Consider the following 21,318-nt stretch of genomic DNA (forward strand, 5'->3'; position numbering starts at 1 on the left):
ATATAGCTTTTGTCCGTGATTTCTTTAGAATAATATAAAAATTGCTGGATGAATGACTTCCAGTGAGAATATTGTCTCCTGTAATTTTACTAGAATTTGAAATACTATTTTAAATCCCACTACAATAAAGGACTGTCAGTAATAACAAGTAAAAGCCTTAAAGAAAAAAGTAATGATGAAATTTTGCCCGAGTAAAGCCTAGATTAGAGTTAAGGATCAACTTTCTCTCTCTTGGTGGGACTGAACGGATCTCGTGACTCAAGGCTCTTAAATCAGGATGTAGGAGAGCTGTGTCATTACCTATAGTTCTGATAGTCTGCACAATGATTTCCAAATTTCAATTTTCTCACTGTTCTGTTCTTCCTTTGCGTTATGTTGGTTTGTTTAAATATTCCACTATATCAGTACTTCTGCTTTTGTAGCAGGATTTCCCTGCTTTTTTTCTCCTGTAGGCAGATATGAAAAATGCCTCAAAGGGATGAACCGATACTTGCTTAGAGCTAGAAGAGAAATAATATTGTAACAGAAAATTCCCCCTTATAACACCCACCCAATCTGCAGCTGCATCAGACCCATGAAATGAACTTGCACGTGCGATTTTCCTATTTCTCCAATGCAAAACTGGACTGTGTATTTGTCAGATGTGACCAAGTCGAGTATTTTGCACAAGTATTTCTATAGCTGCTCTTACTCTTTCTCTTTCAGTTTGGCTTAAACTGACAGAGAAAGCTTTCATCATCTTTTGAATACCCACCTCCAAGTCTTGCAAAATGTGAAAAAACAAGAACCAGATTAGAATGAGTGGGGAAGTGGAAACATTCGTGGAAAAAATGAAAGGAAAAAAAAGAAAAATATAGATGTATACACTCTGTGTGTATTTTCTGTAGCTTTGAGAAATATGGAAGTTTGCTTGCTTGCTTGGGGAAAACGAAGTTTACTTCAATTTGTGTCTGACTGAAAAATAATAGTCTCCAAAACAACAACCATGAATTTTTAAAGCTGCAAGCCAGCTACGGCTGAACTTTGAAGCCGGTAAGTATGTTTTAATGTGACAATGAATTCAGCGCTCTTAATCTAGGAAAGAAAAAGAAAGGCAAACAAACAAAGAAGACTCATAGTGCCCTGCACATTTTAATGCCAAGTGCAATAATACACATTGGAACAACTAACCAAACCTAGTACTGGGTGAATTTTTTTCTACCTAAAGTGTCTAAGGCAAGATCAGCGTCATTCAAAAACCTGTATCTGTAGCTTTAAATGCAAGCGGTGGTCCTGCAGCATAAATTAATTGGATGAGGTACTTAGTGTAGCTAATGCAGGAAGTCAGACTTAATAATCAGCATGCTCCCGCCTGCCCTTAAAATCTATGAAATGCCAAATAAATACTTTAACAGGAGGTCTACTACAGACAACATTCCCAGGAGAAAAATTTGGCCTTTGATTTTATGTTTCTATCAATACCTTAAAGAGATAAGTCTTTAATATATGGTTGCGGTCAAACTAAAGCAAATCTCAGACATGCGGAATGTAAAGGTCAAATGACACTTGATAAAAAATTCCAACACTGGAAAGTAGAGAAATTACCTTTGCTTAATAACGAGCTTTGTCCTGTCCAAAAAGAATAGTTGGTTTCTACATGTTAAATCTATGTCTTTGCCTTAGGAGCTATGACAGACCACAAACTCTCCATTTCACTGGGCTGAACACCCCAGTAAAGTAAACTCATTGAAGACACAGAAATGGTACGTGTTCTGCAATGAAAAGGAATTTTATTTCCAACATACCAATGCAAAAAGTTGGCCACAAAATTCCAGAATAAGTTTTTAAGATTGAGCACAATTAACCATACCGTAACATTTATTTTAGGAAAATGTGATAGATTTGTAGTATGCCTTTCAAGTGTAAGGATACTGGAATAACATCAACTCTGTACCCTTTGTCTCACAAACAGGTGAGCTACCAAATTTCATCTCTCTTGTGAGGACAGCACTCTTAGAATTGTCTGTCTGATGTTAAACAGCACAGGACAGGGAGAATCCTTCTCCTATCTAGAGATAATAGCAGTGGGGTTTTAATTTACATGTAAAAGGTGCAAATAACCAAATAAAAAAATGTTTTTTCCAAGTATATTTTTTTGGAAATAAGTCAGGGATGCAGTAAAAGAGGGATGACAAAATGCCCGCAAATCCGTCCACGTCCTATTCCTAATATAAACCTCTTGGCTGAGGACCAAACTAAAGCAAAACCTCTACATCTCTTTCATCCCTTCCACCCACTTTGAACAAGAAACTCAAAGAAAAAGGGCACAATATTGTCATTTTCCTCACAGAGCAAAGGGAAGACAAATGGAAAGGACTGACAAAAAGGGCTTAAAAGTTTATTTTGCATTTCACTGAGAGTCATGTCTGTGAAAGCAGGGAGTTACATGCAGAATGAAGAAGAGTACGAACTTGAACTTGTGTACAAAGCCAAACCAATTAACTATGCCTGAGGTGAGTGGATGCTTTAGCCTTAAACAGGTAAGTCTTCACCATTATAAAGTGGTGGACGGCCGGCTGAGTGCGAGCCGGCAATGTGCCCAGGTGGCCATAAAGGCCAATGGCATCCTAGCCTGTATCAGGAACAGTGTGGTGAGCAGGACTAGGGAAGTGATCATCCCCCTGTACTCGGCACTGGTGAAGCCCCACCTCGAGTACTGTGTTCTATTTTGGGCCCCTCACTACAAGAAGGACATTGAGGTGTTGGAGCGTGTCTGGAGAAGAGCTGCAAAACTGGTGAGGGGTCTGGAGGACAAGTGTTATGAGGAACGACTGAGGGAACTGGGGTTGTTTAGCCTGGAGAAGAGGAGGCTCAGGGGAGACCTTATCACTCTCTACAACTACCTGAAAGGAGGTTGTAGAGAGGTGGGGGCTGACCTCTTCTCCCTGGTGACAAGGGATAGGATGAGAGGAAATGGGTTCAAGTTATGTCAGGGGAGGTTTAGATTGGCTATTAGGAAACATTTTTTCACTGAAAGGGTTATTAAACATTGGAATGGGCTGCCCAGGGAGGTGGTGGATTTGCCACCCCTGGAGGTGTTTAAAAAAAGGGTAGATGTGGTACTTGGGGACATGGTGGGGACATGGTTTAGAAGGGGTTTTGTCAGGGTAGGTTAATGGTTGGACTTGATGATCTTAAAGGTCCCTTTCAACCTCAGCGATTCTAAGATGCTATGAAAGGCAGCTGGCAAATCACCCATGATATAATAGATTAGGAATTAATTACCCTTCCCATGGCTTTAGCCAATAAAGGAGCAGAAGAAATATATGTGATAGCTTTTCTGTGCTGCCAGCACCAGAACATGACAACCATGGTATCTTCTTAAAAATGCCAACGCCAGCTTTCTCTCTGCCACTGATAACATTAATTGTAGGCTAATGTCACACTTGGTGGACTGTTGCCTGCTTGGACAATAATAATACCGTATAATTTGTGCTGATACATTACACGTATACCCACACAACTTTTAAAAACTATAATCAAATAATCATATTGCATGCTTAAAATAGTGTGAAGTAAATGTGATTATTACAGTATCATTGCAGGTAATAACGTTTTGTAACTGTTTTGTTAGACTGCATGCATGGATAAATTACTCAAATGTTTCTGGAAAATCTTAAAAGAGGAAAAGGAAGGAAAAGAATTGGGTTTTGAGGACAAATTCGAAGAATAAAAGATGGAAGAAGGGATCCAATTAGAGTTACTGTAGATTTAGAAAACTTATTTTGCAATTAGGAACATCACCTGCAAGATGAAAAAAATCCCCAACACCTATAAACATGTGATCAGATGAAAGATAATGTGAAAATGTACTTACTAAGTATAAAGAAAAGTCCTTGTTTAAACAATGGAGCATTTTACAGCTTTTCAGCTTTCTAATGCCACCTTCATCTTTTCCCATTCCCACATCTTTATCTAAATTGAGGTGGTTACATCTCCACAGGAACCATCAGAAGCGCACTGACTTTGCAGTTCAGACACCCTGTTCTACTGTTGCAGCACTCGTACTCAGTTTAGGTAAAGGAGCTGAATAGATTAAACAAACTCGGAGATATTTAATGACTCCTGTCCACTCTTTCTTTCCAAAAAAAGTTTCTATCTTTCTGCCTGTTAGCAATAATATTTAAAAAAAAAAAAAAAAGTGAGAGATTATACCCAGCCTCAAATTCAGCAAATGTTTAAGAATATAATTACCTTCCTATCAGCTAGAAAAGCACCTGAGCACATTTGTAAAGTCCAGCTTGGAGGCAATTCCAGTATAGTTAGAGCAGCTAAATATAGTTTCAAGTAATTCCTATGCCTAAAGCAAACATTATGTCATACCATTCCTGGTCGAAAACCACTTCCCCTTTCTCATGCAGGTCTATAACTCTCAGTATTTCTTCCCCTCTGCTTTGTTCTGAGGCAACGGGAGAAGCAAATGGGAACCCATCTGCCTCCATTTTTGAAGAGACTGGTCAATTCTGTATATTTTACACCTATTTCTTACTATATAAGCAAAAGGACACAGTCAAAGCCAATGACCTGTTCCTTTCTATCGTCACTCCTGGGCAGCCAACAATACACGATTCAGACAGTTTGCTGTAATTTATGAAACAGAAAGAAGCAGTTTGTTTTCAAATGTGACTTTAAGCATGAAGTGTTGATTATTGGTACGAAGGATATTTGACATGAATTTGATATGAATCAGGGATAGGAAATAACCAGTGAATAGAAAGATGTTATTGTTCAGCATGACCTGACCAAAGTTTTGCAAGACTGATCTTCCTTTCATCGTATCCAAATTGAATCAGGTAAGATGTACCAGTTCCTTCATTGAAGGTAGTAGCATGTTGTCTATTTTCACCTAAGGATTCTAAAAAAAAAATAAATTTGTTGTGTACAGTAGTGTCTTTCAAGCTACACAAAGGTTAGCTAGCGTAGTTTTAAGAGCAAACACTTCATTTGTGTGTTCTGACAGGATCATCGATGATAATATGCCTGCATCTGCATAGACTACAGTATCGTGTTCTTGCTCCCTGGCTTTGAAACTATTACAATAAACATGAAGGTATTATTCCTTTAAGTAACTAGAGGAAGATTTCATTTATTGTATAATAAAACACTGGCAAACTTTCATGATCACTGATGTAACGATTATACAATCATCTTTTCCCTGAAAAATGTAGGTGACCTGAATAGTACTACACCTGCACAACTTCAAATATACTTTACACTTTGGAAAAGAAATGGTAAAATATGCAGCATGTTCTTGGATTAATCACAAAGATTATTTCATGTTCTTTCTGAAGCAGTAATAAAGAAGAAGTCTTACTCACTTTATACGGCCTTTGTGAACTTCAAAAAGTGGTACCTTTGAATAAATGGAAAGAGCTGCCTTTCTATTCCCCTACAAAGAGGAGGTCAACCTGTGGTTCATGAGCAGTGTAGGTATTACAACATCTAGAGATGCATTTGCTGCTTTTTTTTTGGCCCAGCCCAGCTCCATGTTAGAGCTGAGGGATCCCTGAGGAGCAAGGCAAGTTTTCTGGGAACTCTTCTCTCTGTGATCTGCTGTCTGTGTGCCGTATATGGCTCACGGGCATGTAAAAATGCTATGTGGCTTGTAAGACCAGGAATATTTTCCCACCTTGCCTTATTACTTATCGGCATTGCAATGCAAAGCTGTAGCGCTCCAACTGAAAAGCAAACATGCAATCAGAAGTAATTAAGACCTCAGGAGGGTGTCTCTTTCCCAGAGGAACCCCACGGGCTCCCCTTGGTAGGTAGCACAATTAACATAGGCTATACTTAACTGACACAATCAATGGTGAAATCCATTTTCTTGTGCCAGTGTGACAAATAACGAGTTCACGGGGATATGAATCTTTCACTGCCCTTGGTGCATAATATGGGGTTAATCATGGAACTGATTAACTGGGGATAAAATGACAAAAATTGGCACCATTATAATTTCAAGGCAAGGTATATATTCGTTCTGATTCTTCCTCAACCTTCATTTATGAATGATAGATTATTTCTCAGATTCCATTTAAAATCATTATTAAAATGCAGTTAATTGTACAATGCACGCCACTCAAACTCAGATATTTTCTCCCACAAAACACTGGCTGAGACAAGACTGACCTAAATCTAGAGATCAAAATAGAGAGGGTCATTACTTTTTCTTACATTTTGCTGATAAGAATATCCAAGCTGATTAAAGAAGAGCCTTTGAGCAAGCTAGCTAAAATTTCCTCCTCAGATGTTTGAAAAAAATGCAATTTCCTTTTACAGTGGTAATCTGTTTAGTCCTTGATTAATCCAACTTCATGAGAATTTCATTGTGGCAAATCATCGTTTCATATGTCTGAATCAGAATGTAAAGTGACTGACTTCAGGCATCCAAACAAGGAGAGCATGATTATCAAAAATTGCTGAGACCGACAAATTCTGAAGGGCGCCACTAACTCTCTGCAGCTCTATGAGGCTAAGTTTGTTTTTGCTTAGGAGCTTAAATATCAATTTAGTTATTTAACTACAGGTGTCTAAATTGGAAAGGGTTGGCATACATACTAGTAAATAATTTTAAAATGCTGAACTTTGATGTGAAACACCAGGCAATGAGTTAAATATAGGTGCCTGTATTTTGACGACAATCTGTTAAGATCCTGAACAAATAAGGATAAAATCAACACTCTTTATGTTAATATTTAAATGGCTTAGGAAGCTAGTTTTTGTTTTAAATCAGTTTTACGTATATCAAATTCTATTTGCATAGTACGATATTGTGAAATCCAGAAATCTGGTTAAAGTGTATAGGCATCAGTAGTACAAATAAGCATTTTTTTTTCAGAAGTTTACCAGTATTTAACAGATATGTAAATAAAGCGGCATATAACCATTTAATAACTGCTTTAGGATATTAGTTTAGGGGGCACAAATACTGCATGGCCTTGTATTTTATTTCAATATTGGCTTAGACACTCAGGACAATAACTCCCTTATTTTTAGCCATTAAACATTCATGTTACTGTACATTTCATAGAGAAAAAATATGCTATGGACTTTATTAGCAGTATTACTATCTGGCCACGTCTAGCATTTCAGAACTATATAAGCAGAAAGTCCCACTTCAGGAAGTTAGACATTAAGAGTAATAAATATGTAAAATACAACCAACATGAAGACTACAATAAATCGTGAAACGCAGCCTTAATTTACCTTGCGTCCAGTCATCTTGATTCCTGTGTTTTATGGCTTCCTATTTGTTGTCTAGAAAATAAAAGCTCAACAAGCCATGAAATGCCCATAATCTGCCTCCACCCGCTGTTTCCAGGTCACTACCTGCTTCTGAAGGCGAACCCCGCTCCCTGCTGCCTGGCCTCTGCCCACCAACCCAAATAGCTGCACCGGCTGTGGCTGCCCACTGCAGGTAAATGTGTATATGTATGAGTGTGTGTGCGTGCGCGCTAACAGCACGCTCGGAGAAAAACCTTCCTTTTACCCTACTGGTTTCCCCTGGGGTAACGCAGTTTGATGCTTGGTTTGCTGTTGTTGCTCTTTCGACACTTTTGGAAAGCGCTACCCATGTAGCTTCCTAGATAGTACACGTACCTGCTGGGACTTCATATGGGATCAACCTGTTGCTAATGGCTGAACTCTGTGCCACTGGTTATCGCTGGGAGTTCCCTTTCGTAGCTGCGTAAGAGCCACAAGAAAAGGCAGTGCAGTGTTAAGGGTCATTCTGCGCATTGAGCATATAAAAGGGTTCAATGAGTGGTAAAATGGTGTAGTGAAAGTCAAAGTGTGCTGATACTATGACTGCATTTTGAAGACAGATTTCCACACGCCTTGGAGCACATCTCATACTGACCTCTTTCAGAAGTCAAGCTCTACATAATTTTGCAGACACCAGAGTTTACAAAGTCAAGATCTCCTTCTCTAAACTAGGAAAGGACTAGGCTGGAAAGATCTGGAGAGGAGGGAAAAAGCACCGTGCGTGGAAAGCAGCGTCTAGTTCTTTATCAGCTAAAACATCAAGCCCTATTTTGGAAGGCAATTTTCTTCATTCCCTGTAGCTTCTCTTGCCCCTCTGTTTATCTGGCTACAGAAGCAACTCAGGAATGAAGGCTTGGAGGGTTGCACAGCAATCTTTCGATCACTTCTCAAGCAAGACTACACGGAGCCCGGCTTTACAGAGCCATGAGTAGACCCACAGCCAGGGCAGCAACACAGCTTTACAACAGCTGAGGGATATGGTAAGTTACGGAGAATTCAGAAAGAAATAAAGGGCGGACAGAAGAGCCAGAGAAGTGACTGTGCCGTGCGTCTAGCATGAGGTAGGCCACATTAAAAGTCACCAAGTAAAAACAGACTAGGAAATATACTGAAGTCATGCTGAACAAAACCTAAGAAATTCTTTATGTACAGGAATGTCCCACTGCACCCAATTACATTCTTTCTTGCCAGACATTTTAAAAACCAATTCCCATTGGAAGTGGATGGTAAAAGAAAGATAATTGCATATGGACTTAATTACATAGCATACATTAGAGATAAATGGTGCTCTCATTTTCCAAAGAAAATAATCATAATTACGATACAGCCTTCAGAATCTTTAATTGCCTTTAAGTAATTAACCATTTCTCCTTACACTATGTTCAATTTAATTTGTGCAACAATTAACAGAAATAAAATGCAACAGTAAAAATAGTCAGGTTTTCTCTTTAATTATTTATTCAGATTGGGAAGGTAAATCACCCCAGATTTTAAAAGCTGTTTTCCTCCTTCTAGTTATTAATTTCCTGATATTTATTTGCATGTACTGTTTTAGTACAGAATCACCTTGTGATTTTACATATTAAGAAAGTCAGCTATAACCATTTTAATGGTTTTATAAATTAGCAAGGTAATAAACACAAGATAAATGTATTCTGCATCAGTGTGTTCATTCATTTTTATGCTGCTGACATCACTTTAGTTTTTAATTGTGATACTGTTTTGTGATGCACTGGTACAATCACTGGAAAAAATAATGAATTCTTCATACCAGGAGATTTTGCCATTGTGCTGCACTACTAAACTCTCTCGGAGGACCAAGACAGAAAACTGTCACTTGTGAGAGTGAGCAAGTATGTGTTTTAATGCAGTGTAGATTAGATACATTTTGGTGTGGGTTTTTTGTTTTTAAAAAAGACATGGAGTACATTCAGTGGCGTACACAAAATCAGCTTGAGCTTTGTGTGTCCTTTCCTTTCTCCATAAAACAAATCTATTGTAGATTCGTTTTTTGTGGAAAGTCAGTTTTATGAACATAGTTTTTTACTGTCATAAAGTGGAAATTGTATTCAGCAGCAGGGACAGAAACCAATAAAAGTATGTTTTTCTCTATCCTTTCAAGAGTATGTTACACAGACTTTTAAACAAAATCCTTTTTTATTTTTTTTCCAGTTCTGGGGTCCAAACAAGATTGAAAATCCTTTCCAGCTACACCCCCTGTTCATTTTGCATGTTTTCTGAAATTATTGTTGTCTCTTATCAATATTCTTTAACCTCTAGAAAGAGATAGGTGTTTTACAATCCGGCAGCTGCTGGATGTGGATCTGGTGGCTAAGCTCGGAAGAGTAGAGCAGAAGGCAGTTGCAGCAGCAAGCTGCTCCCCGTCCCTGGACCACTAACAGATGCTCTGTGAGGATGGAAGAGGCCCTTCTGTATCTACTGACATTGTTAATGAGCATCAGCACCAGTCTCACAATAAAAGTCTTTACATATCAGTAAAGATACAACCACAATCTCTCTCAAATTCAGCTCTTCCAGTAGTTTTGCATGTATGTCCTATATATATGATGATCCTTTAAGGAGGCATAGGATTACGATTACCGAAGTTGCTATGCTCTGTCTTCAACTGGGTAAATTACTTGTATTTTGTCAAAATTTGGTGAAACACTGACTTAATGAAACATTTATATAAGTTTTCTTCTGACATGGGCTGTGCTTATTTCAACTAGTATGAATTAAGTTTACAATGACTGAGAATAACTGTATATATTCTGAGCATAACTTTAAAAGCCATAACACAGGTCTATTCTGAAACAGCCTGAAAAAGCAAGGATGGGAGGGAAAACCCCCCACTGATTATTTGATTTGAAGCTGACAGCACACAGTTCATTGCATGGCCAATGAAAGTATTGTCAGTCTTGCAAATGTGCTAAGTTGTCTGCAAAACAGGCCCTGAATAAAATGGAGAAAGAAAGTATGGGACAATCAGAATGTATGTAGTTAAACACAAATACAATACAATTAAATCTCGTGCATCTCAGGATGCACATCCATACACATCAGAAAGCTCAGTTTCAAAGCTGAATATTTTAAAATTGAAGTTAATTGAACAGGGTCCCTTGACCTCACCATAGAGCTAATTCAAATGCCATAATTCCTAAATTTCATTTTCTGAGAGAACTTTATTTATCCTCTAAGGTCTGTTAGTATTGGCTTATCACAGTCCTTTTCAACAGGCTGAGCACCTGGACAGAAAATTCATCAGTGCTTGGACTTTCTTCCTGTTCTGTGAAAGCATCCAATACTTATCTACTAGCACTGCTTACAGTGGTAAATGACAGAAACATCATGAAAGGTGGAACTAAGACGGGTTTCTTACCCTCTTAAGAGACAGAGTATCTGAAAATATTTCTAGTGCAATTAAAGGGTTCAATTGTACCCCGAAGCACAGCCCTGAGCAAGAGTTAATGTTTAAACCATTCTACCTCTGTCTTGAGATGTCCGAACACTGAAACTTCTGCAATGCACCTTTTTTTTCCCTTTGTCACAGATTTGTTGTTAATAGTATATGAGAAGGAAGATAGGATAGAGTCAGGGAGGAAGTGAGAGCCTGCAGATGTTACTAATTACACAATTCTGTGGGACACTTCTCCCAGTTTTCTATACTTTCCAGATTTTGGGTGGGTGGAGCGATCCTATTACAAACTGAGATTAGCATTTTGTTGTGGTTTAGGCCGAACTGGCCACTGGGGATGTGGGGGACGCCATATGGGATGGACAGATGCTCCTCCCTACCCCTCTTCAAAGAGAGAGGCAGAGGAGGGAAGAGGAGACTTATGAGTTTAGAAGGAACTAAACTACTTTAATGAAATATTAATAATAAAATAAAAGGAAAATAATGAAATATATACAAAACCATATCAAGCTCCCAGGATGACAATCATGTCACCAGCTGGCACTGGGGAAGTCCCAGACTGTACTCAGTGACGGACAGGAACTGGATTCCGGATCTGCATTCAGGATCGGGATCAGAGTCCTCCTCAGACGTCGGCCATTGAGAAACAGAACAGACCCTATGATCCCTCAGCTTTTATTCTGAGCATGAGGCAGATGGGATGGAATGCCCTGTTGGTCAGTTTTGGGTCACCTGTCCTGTCTGATACTCCCTGCAGTTGGGACCCCTTTAAGCTTTTCTGCTTCCGACCCTCCAACGGGGCAAATAACCAAGTTATGTGGCCTTGGGGGTTATAGCAGTGAGTATAAGCAGGAGCCTCTCTGCATCCCATGCCTGGGCATCAGCTATGAACAATTGGTCTGATCACTCTGGGAGCGAACAGTGTCTGCACAATATGCAGTTAATTTCAGTAGTCAGAAGAGGCCCAGCTGAGGAGCAAAGTTACTGAACAAAAGTGGTCCTGTTTTACCTCAAACCAGGACACACTTCCAGTTTTGTCTCTTGAAAGCCTGTGTCACCTGCTACGAAACTTTTATTCCTGAATTCCACAAAAAACCCCATCCCAAAACAAAACCCCAAAAGGCACCAAAGTAAATTGTATTTGTAATAGATCATTGAATTATCTCTGCAGAGTACAATGTAAGGAACATAAAATGGCCACAGAACAACAACAAAAAAAAGGCAAGTAAGGTCCTCTTTCTATGGAGAAAGAAATAACCTTTCATCCCTCATGTATGGAATTGCACTTGATACATTATTCATTAAATTCATGCAACATTTCTAGGTATTAATGAAAACCCAGTGAAATGCTGAACTTCTTTATTAATTCCAAGAGAAATTAAAGACATTCTAACAATTCATACCATTAAAATAATCATCTAAGGAAGGTCACACACTGTACTACTGCTACGTCTCGCACTCAGGAGAGCCACTGAAGCGGCTGCTGGAGGAACAAGGTGGTGATGCTTGCAGTGCGACGTGTTGCGCCATGGCCAGATCCCTTCACACTTGCCCCTCAAGCACCAGCGGAGTCTCTCAGGGAGCAAAGCAAGGCTTTAAAATCTTTCAAGTAAAGCAGCACGTCTTCCCCAGAAGAAAAGTCATGGTTCAGGGAACTTACATCATAGAATCATAGAATCATAGAATGGTTTAGGTTGGAAGGGACCTTGAAGATCATCGAGTTCCAACCCCCCTGCCCTGGGCAGGGATACCTCCCACTAGACCAGGTTGCTCAAAGCTCCATCCAGCCTGGCCTTGAACACCTCCAGGGATGACCTATTGCCTGTCCTTAGCTGGTGATAAAGTCCGAAAGTTTGAAGTCTGAAATTACAGGAAGAATTAGCTTTTAATATGTGTACATTCAAAGCCTGCAACGTGATATTCCGGGGTCCGCCAGTCTTCTAGGTACTTACATAATAAAAAATAGTATCTGCAAGTGCCCACAAAAGTAGGCATGCTGTTTTTTGATGCAGTGTTAACATTCATCTGGCATGCTAAAGCAACAGGTCATAACCAAGTGTAGAAAAACAGTGTAGCATTTTTTAGTCTGATGTGCAAGGCAAGGTAGAAGAAAAGACCTAGATCCCCTTGATTATTTAGTAAAATCACATCATATAGCTGTAAAATGAATACAGACAGCACAGAGATCAATGAGCAGAAATTATCCGAAACCCTTTTAGAAAGTGGTAGGAATAAAAATGAAAGTCAAGGAACTGAATTCTGAATTTTTAGCTATCTTATCAGGAAAGAAGTCACAGCTAGCCGGTTGAGGAATCAGTTATGGATGTAAGGTCCAGGATCCAAAAGCTTTGTGCCAGGGAGATGAATCTTAAAGGTGTGATAAATGATTATAGTATTAGGAGGGAGATACGTAGCACAGGAGAAAAGATAAAGAGAAAATAGCCTGTAGGATGGAGCCTCACTTATTTGTCACAGCTGCTACAGAAGACACAAAAATTGCCTGCTTATCCCCCTCCCCACCCCACCTCCTAGCCTCAGTCAGGTCCAGCGGCTTCCGTATTCTGAAACTCTGCCTCAAGTAGATGTAATTTCAATATGCTTTGGGTAACAGCCACCATCAGTTTTGGTAGCCTGTACTTCCCAGGGAAATTTGGTCAGGCCCAGGTGTGGAACTGAAGAAATGCACTCCAACACACGTGCTCCACTTCCCTGCATTTTAATATAACCGGAACTGGAAAAGCTTTATATTTCAGCTTATCGAACCTGCTTAAAATTCTCTTTTTGAAATGTGTTCTCTGCTATGTGAGCTTCTGTTTGAGTCACAACAGCAATGCAGAAGGTCATCTAGACTGTATACAGTATCGAGGGAGAAGCTTATAACAGTTACCCCCAGCAAAACTCTATCTTCCCAAATAGATTGGACACGAGTATGTTTACTTTTCATTGTTGGCAGTAATGGAGTAGGGTCCACCCTATGAGTAACCAGACATATGCTGTAGGGACAACTGTGTCTGGGCTGGAGATCTCTTTCTGCAGAATTGGTGGGTTCCTGTAACACAGACCATTAGTCAAATATTATCAGAGAATGATGGCAACTTCTATAACAGAAAAACCTGTATAACAGAAAAGCTGCAATTTTCTTTTTTAGGCAGCTTAGAGAAACTCTGTGAAAACAATTTGAAAGTGCTAATGTTAGGGAAATACATTTGGAAGTAAGTAGAGTTGACAAGGATGAAACATTGTATGAGTGTCTTCTCCAAAATGGAGAAAAATGACTGTTAAAAAGGTCATTCTAGTCTGATTCATCCTGTTTCCTTCGTGCATTCAAAAACTTCTGCCTAAAGACAGATAAAAAGTAATTTTTAAATCAATTTCACCTCTGTTCCTTCATAAAGCACGTATTTCCATAGACTAGAACAACAATTTTTAGCTTTGCAAACTGCACTTTATTAAAAGGCATAGTCCTTATCCCAAATCTTTATTGCACTCGCCTGCGAGCTTGCCTTTTTTACTTTTGAACAGTATGACAGATAACAGAGGGTTGACTTTTATGACTAGAATGTGTCTGGGAACAGTGACATTGCCTTTGACATAACGGAAAATCCCGTTTTTTTTTCCCCTGTTCATTAATATCAGTTTCCCATTAACTATTCTCTTACTTCAGTGAAAACATTTTGGAGTCTTTTGGTACAAAACAAAAAAACAGCAGTTTCTCAAGTAATCAGGACATACTCTAGGAATATGTAGAAGACTTTCATTCAAATTCCCCTTCACAAGGCTATCACAAAGTTATAGTGGCTCAATACATACCTACATAGTCTATGCAGAAAGGAAAAGTATCATTAGATAAGAATAAGGACAACCCTTAAGACTTCTAACACTAATGGAGAGTAAAAAATGAGAGGCAAGAGCACTCCCACATATAGTAGTTTCTATTTCCTTGGCCATTAATTTATATGAACCCAAGGTAACGTTATTTATGGAAGATTCCAGTTAATTTCAGCATTTGCTAAATTGTTAAGGCACTGTTTACACTGTAAATGCTTAATTTTCACTCCACCTGAAATCTGAAACTTTTCAGTAAATTTAGGCTGAACTAATTATCAATTCTGGCAGTTCTGAAATGGCATTTTTCAATAAATAAATTATTTGCTGATTTGTATTTTATTTTGGCTGCCCAGTACTGGGCATGCAGCTTTACTGGTGATGACTGTGAACGGGGAATAGTGTGGAAGCAGATACGACTGGAAAATAACATAAAATAGAACCTTTTTAGAGGAAATGTATTTCCGTATACAACGAAATCTGAGCTGGATTTTCTTCTGGCAAAATTGCCTGAATACCATATTGCTTGTTTTTATCCTCTCTGTCAAAGTTAAGCATGGTTGTTTACACCTTATGAATAGCAGCAGACCAACAGAAAATATTTCAAAGTCTGTGCAACTAATTTCTTTCAACTAAGAATCTGATGTTCTGTAAAGCCCCAACATCCGCTGCCATTCGACATGGGGGCAACAAAAGATTATTTCTGCTGCTGCTGTTGCTCAGCAAGGAGAAAAAGACATAATTTCTGTAGTCTTGCAACTGCGACTGCTTTCATAGCCTCGTTTCTTCTACCACAGAAATCCTACTTGTGCTGCAACTGGAAATTCTCCAGTATTAAGAGCTGAGAATACACAGACAGCACTGAATAGGGACCTTCTGAAAAGTCACTTCTCTTTCATTCTACAAGCCGGGAAAGCTTTTAGTGAAAAGGCTTAGGAAGCCTCAGGTTAGCGTAACAGAAGATTAGCCCCTGGAGCTTGTAGGAATCGTGCAGGCTGATGGCTGCATTCAAACACTGGCTCCACCTTTTCTTTTGTGCAAAGATTAACTGCATGTTTCAATTAGGTTCAGTAGGAAGACTGCTAGAATTCAGCAGGTGCTGAGACAGTCAGTAAAAATAGGAATGACAAATAATAGCAGATATGTGGCAAAGTGCTGAGAGAGGTTTAGTCTGCCTGTACAGTGAGCAGCACCTATGCAGAGGGGGTGTAGAAAGGAAGACGGAAATCACAGGCTGCAAGGAAGCAGGCAACACATTTTCCATTTAAAATATCTTGTAAATCACAGCTGCCTTTGAAGCGTTGGTTCAAAGGACAAAATAAGAACAATTCCTTTTAAAATGTCTTACAGGTAATGTGGTGGTAGGAGTTCTTATACATAAGTTTCTGACTGCAGCACGCATGCTTTTGCCCTCCCAGTTACATTATGAGAAAAAAATCTCAAAGTCATAGGGCTCTGTTAAGCTATGCATCCTGAATTCAATTTATCGGAACGTAGCATGAGGCAAGCCCACAGAACTGTGGATGTCAAATTTTAAACTACATGTAAATAAACTCACAAAGCACCCAAACAGTCTCCAGGAGTTTAACAATTTGATATAAAAAGATTCACTCTAGGAAGCTGAATATTAAAATCAAATATTTAATGAATGTTTGTATGGGATGTAATAGGTGGTTGGTGGTTTCTTGCATTGAATAGCGCCAGCTGTATTAGAAAAAAATTAAAAAACAACAACCCTGATTATATATTTGTGTTTTGATCTAAGTTTAGTTTCAGAAGCTGCTTGCTTTCATGTTATCTTGTGAAAAATGCTTAAAAATATTGCATATGGGCCAATCTTTTTTTTTTAAACTGTTTAATTTTTGTGTGATTGTTTCAGTTCCTTTACGAGGTGCTTTATTATGAATTTCGCTGAAGGGAGTGTAGAGTTTGCCATCTCTGTTTTTACTCTTTTTCGCTCCCCACACCCCTGCTCTCACTGAACATGCTTTTGTTCTTCTCAACTTCTAGCACTCCCTGAGAAAAAAAAAATATACTTCCGTTAAAAAAAAGTAGTAAGTCCACGACAGTCTAGGACTACTCTTGGCTGGCAAAAGGAAAAATAATATTTGAAGACTATATCACTATATACATATAAGGAGGACAAATTAGGTTGTAGAGACTGCAGCCTTATGCTGGTCTTGTGCCAACAGGATAGGAGATGCAAAGGGCTCATCGCCTCGCTGTTCAGGGAAAGCTCCATTTAGATCAGACAGGTCACATCCACACAGCATAGGACTTTGCCCTGGTGTCCTCTGGGCCCTCTGTGGTGAGTTCCTGGCCCCAGCAATTATTATTTCAATTATTATTTCTTCAATACGAAGTGTCTGAAATAATGTGAGGGATACATTGCTGCCCACTGGAAGAGCGCTTCTTTTTCAACATGTCATGGGTCACAGCACAGGAGTAATTGGTTTGTCTGGGGGTACGAGGCACCATGCAAGACAGTTGGAGGCCTGTGCAGGCGGCGGGTGTTGTTCTGGTGTCCTCTCCACACAGGGTGGGTCAGAGGCTGTCTTCAGTGCTAATGCACCCCCAAATTCTATCTCAGAGGGACAAGATACATTGGTCCAAAAAGAAATCTCAAGCATGAAATTATATATATGAAAAGTGGACAACCAGGGAACCAGGAATAAACCAGGGACTGATCTTACCTGATAGTACAGATGCACTCCTAGACAGCCTTAAGTATATTATCCTCTCAATTCTGAGTATCTTCCTGTAGCTTTTTTTCATATTTATAAATACCAGAATACCTGTAGTCTGGCTTGTTAAGAGTGCTGTGATGTTTACCTCCCCCCTGCAATGGGGAGCTGAGCATTTTAGAATGGGTCACTTTCTTCCTTGCTCATCTCTAGAAAATGCCGTTCAACACCTTGAACACCATCTCCCCTAAATCATCTCTCTTAGCCCTGCCAGCCTTTTCTGAGTCTCATCTTACTGGTGTCTCAGTCAGTGACACTGCCTGAGCATCAGTACCCAAAAAGTAACGGATTTCAGCATGGGAACAACACAGCCCTGTAGGGGCCGACTGTAAATCCTAAAGCTGACTCCTAAACTTTCCTGTACAACCTTGTCCCAGCGGTGGGTCAGAAGGTGTGCAAAGAAGCCTATTCCCCTCCTGCCTGTGGAATGCTGAAGAGGTACCATCCTCACCAAGAGCTTCCACAAAGCCCCAGAAAACACTCTGGCCAGGCTCGGATGCCACACAGCTTTCCACATTAGGAGCAGGGCTATAATCGTTAGTGGATTAATGGAACACGAGTGCAGTTAAAACATAATAAAACAATGTATCTATTTATTTCCACAATTAGCATAAGTTGTCTTTCATATCCCTCCATCTAGTAGAGTGTTGTGATTTAATCCCAGCTGGCAACGAGGACCACACAGCTACTCTCTTACAGTCCCCTGGTGGGATGGGGGAGAGAACCAGAAGAGTAAAATTGAGAAAAGTCATGGGTTGAGATAAAGACAGTTTAATAAGTAAAGCAAAAAGCACGCATGCAAGCAAAGCAAAACAAGGAGCTGTTCAGCCATCTCCAGGAAAGCTCCATCATTCGTAACAGTTCCTTGGGAAGACAAACACCATAACTCCAAACGTCCCCCACTTCCTTCTTCTTCCCCCAGCTTTATATCCTGAGCATAACGACATATGATATGCAATATCCCTTTGGTCGGTTGGGCTCAGCTGTCCCGGCTCTGTCGCCTCCTAACTTTGTGTGCGCTGCCAGCCTACTCGTTGGTAGGGCGGTATGAGGAGCAAAAAAGACCTTGGCTGCTTAGCAACAACCAAAAACATCAGTGCACTGTCAACATCGCTCTCATCTCAAATCCAAAACACAGCACTATACCAGCTGCTAGTAAGACGGTTAGCTCTACCCCAACTGAAACCATGACACAGAAGCAACATGTATTTCCTGACTGGAAAGTTAAGTCTTGTCTTACAAACTTATTTATTTCTTCTAGGTTTTGTACTGGCCATATGGCCCTCTATACTCTTTAGATTAATCTCACAGTGTTATATCAGCCCTGTTGTGGCCTGATTTGTCCTTCCTAGATACTCTACACATACTACACTCTTTAATATGTAAGTGTAGACAAATCAGTGTCCATAAATCTTGCCAAGTAAGACGTATAGCCTATACTGAAAACTATTATGATAAAGAGCAAATGGGGGAATGGCTACATGAAATACCTACAGGAGTCATCAGGAAGCAAGCTAGGCTGTAATTTTACAGCATGTCAGCTGCTCTGCTAAAAGCAGTCTCTGTGTGTGCTCCTTCTTCATGGTGTAGGAGGGTTTGCCTACCCTAATTTCATTGAACTACCTTGCATTTACCGTGGGATAAAAGCACACACACAGGGTACTGCCAACTATCAACGTGCTTACAGTCCAGTTTAACTCAAAGTAATCTGTTCCTCCAGCAATGCTCAACATATTTTTCTTGTTTGGGACAATGCCAAGACAGTTGGAGAAGACTTTTCAATAAAATGAAAAGCTTCTGGAAAGTCAACAATGCAGTACTGCAATTAGTTTTTGCATGGGGCAATTTTAACAGGCTCGTAGGGAAATCCCCCAGTATCTGCAAGCAGTTCTACATTTTTTCCTTCAGAAAAGTGCTCTCATCACACACAAAGCACCTGTCATCCCTTCTTTTTTACTATGTGTAACAGAAAATTTACTTTCCATAGAATGGGCAGTATCAGTAAAATCGATGCACAAACAGTACCCCAGAAGACTTTCCGTGATATTAAATATCTCTGTAAGATTAAAATGAGTGCAGTGTTTTGTAGAAACATTTCTTTATTATCAACTACTTTTAAAAAGCAAGTGACAAGGATCCTTTTTAATGAAAAAAGCAATTCATTTAAAAAGGGGAAGAATCTCAATAACAGTGACACTGAAAGAGACTACAGGGCTAGGGGATAGTATGCAAGAAACATGGCAGAAAAGATAACAGGTGCAGTGCTGTGCTGCTTAGAAGACGATATCAAGAAGAAAAATATAAATTTTCTGCAACTTTAGTATGTTTAATACACCTAGTGATATATAACTCCGGAAAAAAGAAAGTGACTCCCCAGGTACTTCTTGGGTATACACCAATTTCAATCCGATATTTACTAAGAACAATTTTTCAGTTACAGGTACCAAGATTTTCTGTGTAGGGAAAGAGCAAGGAAAGCATCCCTAGATATGTGTTCCATAATCTATAGAGTCAGCACCAGGCTGACGTTGCTCTTTTGCAAAAAATTTAGTACAGAAAGTAATAAACTCGGGGGAGGGGCCGTGGGGATCCTTGTCCTACCTGAACCAGAGGCCTTAATCTCTGAATTGCCATTACTGTAAAGTTATTTGGAAGAGAGAATATTCAGATTCCAATAAAGGGTGTATAAAGCAAGAATAAATGCATTAAATATGTATACATTAATGTAGCAGTGGTTAGGGGAACAAAAGTATTGGTATGTTCTTTCAGACAAAACATCACTGTAACAATAGAGTTGAGAGGCAGGCAACTAAGTCATGTTTAACTGCAGATGGCAGGATACATATATAGGTTAGATATATTAGCTATGATGACCCCTTTTCAATAAAAGCAAGGCCTCGCTTTCTTGGTCTAATTTTACATTTTGAAGAACATAATGAATTTAAGCATTTAATGAGTATTGTTTTTCTTCAGCACTTTTGCCATGTTAGTACGCTTGAAATATTCTTCCATTAGTTAAGAGGCATCAAACCAACAAACAGGCTCTCTCTTAATAAACCTACGTTGTTATCTGTCTTCCACAGTACTTCCAAGAAACTTTCCATGAACAACACCTGGGTAAAAACAACAGGAGTATGTTGTAGGTGTCCATAAAGCACAAGTGCACCAAACGCCCTGATGAAACGATCCGCAGCACATGCACAGTGCACTACAGAGTGTGGTGCAGAGATCCCGAGCGACTGAGGACCGACCTGGCAGCACCCGAGCCCCCAGCACTGGTGCTGATGCGCAGGTGGTGCAGCCTGGGGCCGAACTGGGTATTTCAGAACAATCCTGCCTGGCTGACCTGGAGAACTGCTACATGATCTATCACATGCTGCAGATAAGACCTAAGTTTTCTCATCGATGCCAGTGCGGCACATAACAAAAATAGAAAATAATCTCCCAGTAAACTCCCTCCAGACAAACTGATCCATTTCAGAACACACCTGTACGGGTGCATTTCATGTGCGATCAGGCCAGTGAGCATTACTAGATGCCACTACTGGTTGCGGTTTTGTGCCTGAAAGACAGCTGAAGATAGAAACTTACAAACGCCGTTTCAGAATTGAGACTAAAAACTTCTCTTTTTCCCTGAATACTGCTGGAACAGTATGCTATTACTTTTTTTTTTTTTTTTTTAATACTGTCATCTGCAGGACCAGCTTTGAGTTACAATGCACAAGACATTACACAAAAGAATAGACTGCTCAGATATTTTATAGACTACACGGGTAATACAGACAAATGATGGAACTGCCACACAAAGGGATGGAGTGCCTCTCCTATGGCAGGCCTTTACAGAGCAGGCCGGGGTGACTTTTGTGTCATACCCTGGAGGAAGCCGCATTGCTAGATATATTTTAATAACAGGTTAAAATGTATTGGTTGGGTTTTTGACTATACCATAGGAGTGGGACTTCCAAAATTACCCAAGTGATTTCCCTGTTTTGTTGTTTTGTTTTTTTTTTCCCCACTGAGAATCAGCAACATTTG

Source organism: Vanellus vanellus (genome assembly GCF_965231255.1).
Source record: "Vanellus vanellus genome assembly, chromosome: 1".
NCBI classification, from domain to species: domain Eukaryota; kingdom Metazoa; phylum Chordata; class Aves; order Charadriiformes; family Charadriidae; genus Vanellus; species Vanellus vanellus.